Below are 6,363 nucleotides of genomic sequence, written 5' to 3' on the forward strand. Positions count from 1 at the left end.
TCCTTCAATTCAATCCTTCTTCAGTCTCTGAAGAACTCTGAAACCCTAAACACCAAATAGAACCGAAAACCCATTCCTTTCCTATTCCCTTTCTCTTGAACGGTGTCATTCCAAATCTCTCTCACCATCTCAGCGACCTGTCTCTCACTCGCCATCGCCGTCTCAGCGACCTTTCTTTCTCTTATCCCTCTCACTCGCAACCCATTCCTTTCCTATTCCCTTTCTCTTGAACGGTGTCATTCCAAATCTCTCTCACCATCTCAGCGACCTGTCTCTCACTCGCCATCGCCGTCTCAGCGACCTTTCTTTCTCTTATCCCTCTCACTCGCCGTCGCCGTCTCACTCTCAATCTGAATCTGTCACCCCTGCGACCCACGACTTCCTCCTTCTCGCCGTTTGAAGGCTCAAGTCTCGACCCACAAATTCCCTCATTTGCAAGGTTAGTCTCTCACCCCATGATGCGTTTTGCAGATTTTTTTTTTTCAATTTCGTTGGTTCCGTCAACATATATGGTTTGTTTGTAGGGATTGTTGAATTGATTGCGATCATTTGTCTATATCGTAAATGGTTTGTGATTGATTTCTTTAATTTTTGTTGTCTATATCGTAATGGTCTTTAACTCGTTCCATCTCCAGTGACTTAGATGTGTACGAGATGGGTTCTGCAGATGCTTTGATTTCTTTAACTTGTTCCATCTCCAGTGACTTAGATGTGTACGAGATGGGTTCTTCTGCAGATGTTTTGTATAAGATTTTAGTACTACACAGGATAATTTGATATCTGATAATTTGCTCTGTTGCGTTTTTGCTCTAAACCTTTCTCTCCCATGTTTTCTATATCTGATAATTTGTTTATGTATTCAATTTTTGTCTAATGATATGTAATTTATTGTGTGATTTTTCACCTGCATGATCTGAGCTATATCATAACTGGACACGATGTCTGAACTCTACGCAATTTTATTTGATGGAGTCTTAATTCCGACATCTGGACACGAGGTCTTAACTCTAATGAATTTTATTTGATGAAGTCTTTCTTCCCACAACCGGACACGAAGTCTTAACTCAAAGTGCATGTATGGCTGTAGGAAGCCCTGATGTGGTTTCCTATTGAAATTTGAACATGTGTATAGGTTTTGCACTTAATTAGAGTCATTGCTTTGCTTCTTGGTAAACATGTGAATAGGATACATGCTTTTGATAATTACTCCTGTTTCGCATGAACTTCTCAATTGTACAGAAAAATAAACAAAGAAAGTTAATAGTTTCAGTTTTACAGCTTCTGTAAATTTGCATCCATTTCGTATCGAAATGTGAAAACTTTCCACTGTAATTTATTTGTTTTCTGTGAATCAGGTGATTTTTTGGTATCCTTCATTTGCTTTTCATATTTGTATTTGTATTTTAGTTCTCTTTATTTATTTGGTATTGCGTAGTTTGGAATTAATGGTGATTACATCATGATCGTGGTTACTTTTTCGAGATATTTTCATTGAGTAAGATCTAATTTACTAAGTTTCAGAAGGGAAATCTCAGTCACAAGGACAAGTAAAGTTCATTACCCGTACATTTCATTTGGTTTTTGTTCCAAATGGAACAGGAGTGGCTTACTTTCATTTGGTTTTTGTTCGGGAATAACATGAACCCAACATACCTCAGAAACTTTCCTTTTGCTCATTTATGGCTGTAGGAAGCCCTGATGTGGTTTCCTATTGAAATTTGAACATGTGTATAGGTTTTGCACTTAATTAGAGTCATTGCTTTGCTTCTTGGTAAACATGTGAATAGGATACAGTTCATTATAATCACTTGGCAAATTTGTTTTCTTTTTATTCTTAATCAATGAGGTATCTAGATGGTTGATAACTACATTTGTGCATATAGTTTGTGTTTTGTATCTTACCTTTGCTTCTTAGTCAATGATGTATCCGTAAGGACAGTAACTTTTTAACTAGATGCTATGTTGCACGCTTGCTTTACATCATGTTCTTTTTTTCTTTTTTTTTGTATGTAGAAATGGCAAGGGGAAGCTCAAAGAAAGGTGCTATGTTGCCTCCTAGGCCGCCTATGCGTTGAGCTTGAGCTTGAAGACTTGGAAGATTTTATTTGTGCAAGACATGAAGTGATGAAACCTTGAAGGTTTATTTGACTTGTGTGATGTTTAAATTTGGACTTTTTGAAGACTTAAACTTTGATGTTTAATTTGGACTTTTTGAAGACTTAAACTTGATTGATGATTGATTCTATTTCTAGTTGGACTTTAAATGTTTATTTTCATTTTTTGAAGACTTTTAGTTTTATGAGACTTTATGTTTTTAGATTAATTAGTAAGTTTTATGAGACTTTATACGTAGAGATGGAAACATGTCATATTTTCTATTTCTATCTTATGTTGTGGTTGTTTTGCATTTTTTTAAGGAAAAAAAAAAAAAAAAAAAAACCGAAAAAAAACCGAAACCGAACCGAAAAAACCGAACCGAAAAAAAAACCGAACCGAAAAAAACCGAAAAAAATTTGGGCCGAACCGAACCGAACCGAAATTTCGGTTTGGTTTCGGTTTTGGCAAAAACCGAACCGAAAAGAACCGAACCCAGCCCTAGCTCTAAGTCAAGCAAAGTTGAAGGATGGACACATGTTACTCCAAAGAAATTGCACATGAAGCCTATGTTGCATCCACAAATTCACCAGTTAGAAAGGGGGCAAAAAAGATTTCTTCAAACTCCAAAGCAATGTGAAAGTGTTGAAGATGAGGAAATTTTGACATAAAGATTGTCCATCCCCATCATGGTATGTGATCTCTTTTTCATCGAAGACTTATTCAAATACTCGGCACACAGCTCCTCGCATACACAAGCCCAAGAGGACGACAATGAAGGGGAGGTTCAAGACATCTTCCATATCACAATCCAAGAAGATAAAGAAGACAAAATCCTCGAGGAAGATGTCACTGCTGTACCACTACAGCTCAAAGACGGAGGGCAAGCCACGACTGATGAGCTCAAGGAACTCAACTTAGGAATGAAAGATGAGCCTAAACCTATCTTTGTAAGTGCGCTGCTAAGTACAAACGAGATAGATGAGTACTCCCAACTGCTATTATAGTACAAAGACGTCTTTGCCTGGACATACAAAGGAATACCCGACCTTGACCCTATCATCGTTGTGTATCATCTTGCAGTCAAGCTTGGAACTCGACCGATAAAGCAAACTTAAGGGCGCTATTGATTCGAGCTTATCCCACAAATTAAGGTCGAGATTGACAAGCTAATTGAAGCAAGCTTCATTCGAGAGGTGCAATACCCCAAGTGGATCTCCACCATCGTCATTGTCCTCAAGAAATCTAGACAAATATGTGTTTGCGTAGACTTTCGAGACCTCAACGATGCTTGCTTGAAGGATGACTTCCCTTTGCCAATCATCGAAATCATGGTGGATGCAACCACTGGCCATGAGGCACTGTCATTCATGGACGGCTCTTCTGGATACAATCAAATTCACATGGCTCTTGAAGACGAGGAACTAACAACCCTCCACACTCCAAAAGGTATCTACTGCTACAAGGTGATGCCCTTTAGTCTGAAGAACGCTGGAGCTACTTATCAACGAACAATGCAGAAAATCTTCAATGACATGCTACACAAGAATGTAGAATGTTACGTAGACGATGTGTTGGTCAAGACAAAGAAAATATCAAATCACTTGAAGGATTTACGAATAGTGTTCGAAAGGTTGCGAAAATACAACCTCAAGATGAACCCGTTAAAGTGTGCATTTGACGTCACCTCTAGAAAGTTCCTCGGCTTCATTGTCAAGCACTGTGGCATTGAAGTGGACCAATCAAAGATCAAGGCCATTCAAAACATTCCTGAGCCAAGAAACCTGTAGGAGCTTAAAAGTCTACAAGGACGGCTAGCTTTCATCAGATGTTTCATCTCAAACCTTGCAGGGCGTTGTTAACTGTTTAGCTAACTCATGAAGAAGAATGTTCCATTCGTATGGGACGAAGCATGCCACAATGCTTTTGAAAGCATAAAAAAGTATTTATCAAGTCCACCTGTCCTAGGGGTGCATGTGCCCGGGAAGTCGCTCATATTATACATCGATGCTTAAGAAAGTTTAGTTTGAGCACTCTTGGCATAAGAAAATGAATCCCAGAAAGAATGAGCGCTTTACTACCTCAGTCGAACTCTCACCGGCGCTGAGTTGAACTATTCCCTCATAGAAAAGATGTGCCTTGCCTTGGTGTTCGCAATCCAGAAGCTCAGACATTACATGCATGTGTACACCATCCACTTGGTTGCTAAGGCTGACCCAGTCAAATACGTCATGTCCAAACTAGTTTTGATAGGGCGACTAGCTAAATGGGCGTTGCTTCTCAATCAATACGAAATCATTTATGTCCCAGCTAAAGCTGTCAAGGGATAAACACTAGCAGACTTCCTCGCCGATCATCCAATCCTAGCTGATTGGAAAATCTCAGATGACTTGCCCGACGAGAAGGTGTTCTACATCGACATCTTCCCGACATAGACGATGTTCTTCGACTGATCTGCGCAAGTAGATGGAACGGGGGCAGAAGTATTATTCATGTTGCCATAAAGGCAAGTACTTCCTTATTCCTTCCAACTAAGTGAACTATGCTCCAACAACGTTGCTGAGTACCAAGCACTGATCATCGGGCTTCAAATGGCGATCAACATGGAAATCACAACCCTTGAGGTATATGACGACTCCAAGCTCATAATCAATCAACTTTTAACTAAATATGAGGTGAGGACAGATGATCTCGTACCGTATTTCCAACTGGTAACTCAATTACTACAAAAGTTTGAAGTCGTGACACTAGAACATGTGCCAAGAAAAGAAAATCAAATGGCAGACGCTCTCGCCAACCTAGCCTCGAGTATGACACTAGGAAAAGATGAAGCTACAGATGTGCCAATTTGCCAAAGATAGGTGATCCCGCTCGTTACTCAAATAATACTAAATGATGCAAATGTCATCTTAGTACTGCCAGTCGATGCTGAAGAGTGGAAACAGCAGTTGATCGACTACTTGGAGCATGGAAAGCTTCCAGATGATCCTAGACACCGCTCTGAAATACATCGACGAGCACATTGTTTCCTCTACTACAAAGGAACACTCTACCGATGCTCTTTTGAAGAGGTACTTCTAAGATGCCTAGGTGAAGAAGAAGTCAATCAAGCCATGGAAGAAGCACACTCATGTGTATGTGGGGCACATCAGTCTTGACCAAAGATACATTTCCAGCTCAAAAGAATGGGTTATTATAGGCCAAGCATGGTGAAGGATTGCCTGGAACACGCCAAAAGGTGCCAAGCCTGCCAATTCCATGCCAACTTCATACATCAACTGCCTGAACCATTACACCCTACAGCTGCTTCATGGCCATTCAACGCATGGGGATTGGATGTTGCAGGACCAATTATGCCAAAGTCATATGCAAGAGAAGCTTACATTCTAGCTGCAATAGATTATTTCTCCAAGTGGGCTGAAGTCATACCCCTAAAGGAAGTCAAGAAGGAATATGTCGTCCGTTTCATCAAAGAGCATATCATCCACCGATATGGTGTGCCTCGCTACATTATCACTGATAACGAAAAACAGTTCTCTAACCAACTCGTGGACAAGCTCTGCGAGAAATACAAGTTCAAGCAGCATAAGTCTTCCATGTATCATGCTCCGGCCAACGGTCTTGCAAAAGCATTCAACAAAACATTGTGCAACCTCTTAAAGAAGGTGATCGGTTGAACAAAGAGAGACTGGCACGAAAGAATAAGCAAAGCACTTTGGGCATATAGGACGACACATATGACCCTTACCCAAGCTAGGCTTTATTCTCTAGTATATGGCGTGGAAGTTGTTCTACCGCTCGAAAGTCAAATCCTTTCACTAAGGATGGCTATACAAGAAGGCTTGACTGAAGAGGAAAATGTAAAGCTACGACTTCAAGAGTTGGAAGCACTCGACGAAAGAATGCTCAAAGCTCAACAACACTTGGAATGCTACCAAGCATGACTATCCAAGGCATTAAATAAAAAGGTCCGCCCAAGGTCTTTCCAAACTGGAGATCTCGTCCTCGCATTGCGTAGGCCTATCATCACAACTCACAAAATGAAAAGCAAATTCACATCAAAGTGGGATGGACCTTACATAATAGAAGAAGTTTACACCAATGGCGTCTACCTAATCATAGCGGAAGACGGCTTGAGGATCGGCCCCATCAATGGCAGATTCTTGAAATGCTACTACCCTTAAAGCAAACGCACCACGCTCATGGCTCGCAAAAGCATAAACTATGTACAGCAAAATCATCATCAAAATCATTGTTAAGACCATCAAA

The 6,363-nt window shown here is 40.3% G+C and overlaps 1 long non-coding RNA gene across 1 annotated transcript; it reads left to right on the forward strand.

The window, feature by feature from the left end:
• LOC126584609 (uncharacterized) lies at positions 1–2,285 on the forward strand. The gene is made up of 2 exons (XR_007610035.1): positions 1–439; positions 2,014–2,285. It is a non-coding gene; the product is annotated as an uncharacterized LOC126584609 (long non-coding RNA).
• Positions 2,286–6,363: the final 4,078 nt, after the last annotated feature.

The sequence above is a fragment of the Malus sylvestris genome, chromosome 2 (assembly GCF_916048215.2).
Source record: "Malus sylvestris chromosome 2, drMalSylv7.2, whole genome shotgun sequence".
In the NCBI taxonomy this organism is placed as follows: domain Eukaryota; kingdom Viridiplantae; phylum Streptophyta; class Magnoliopsida; order Rosales; family Rosaceae; genus Malus; species Malus sylvestris.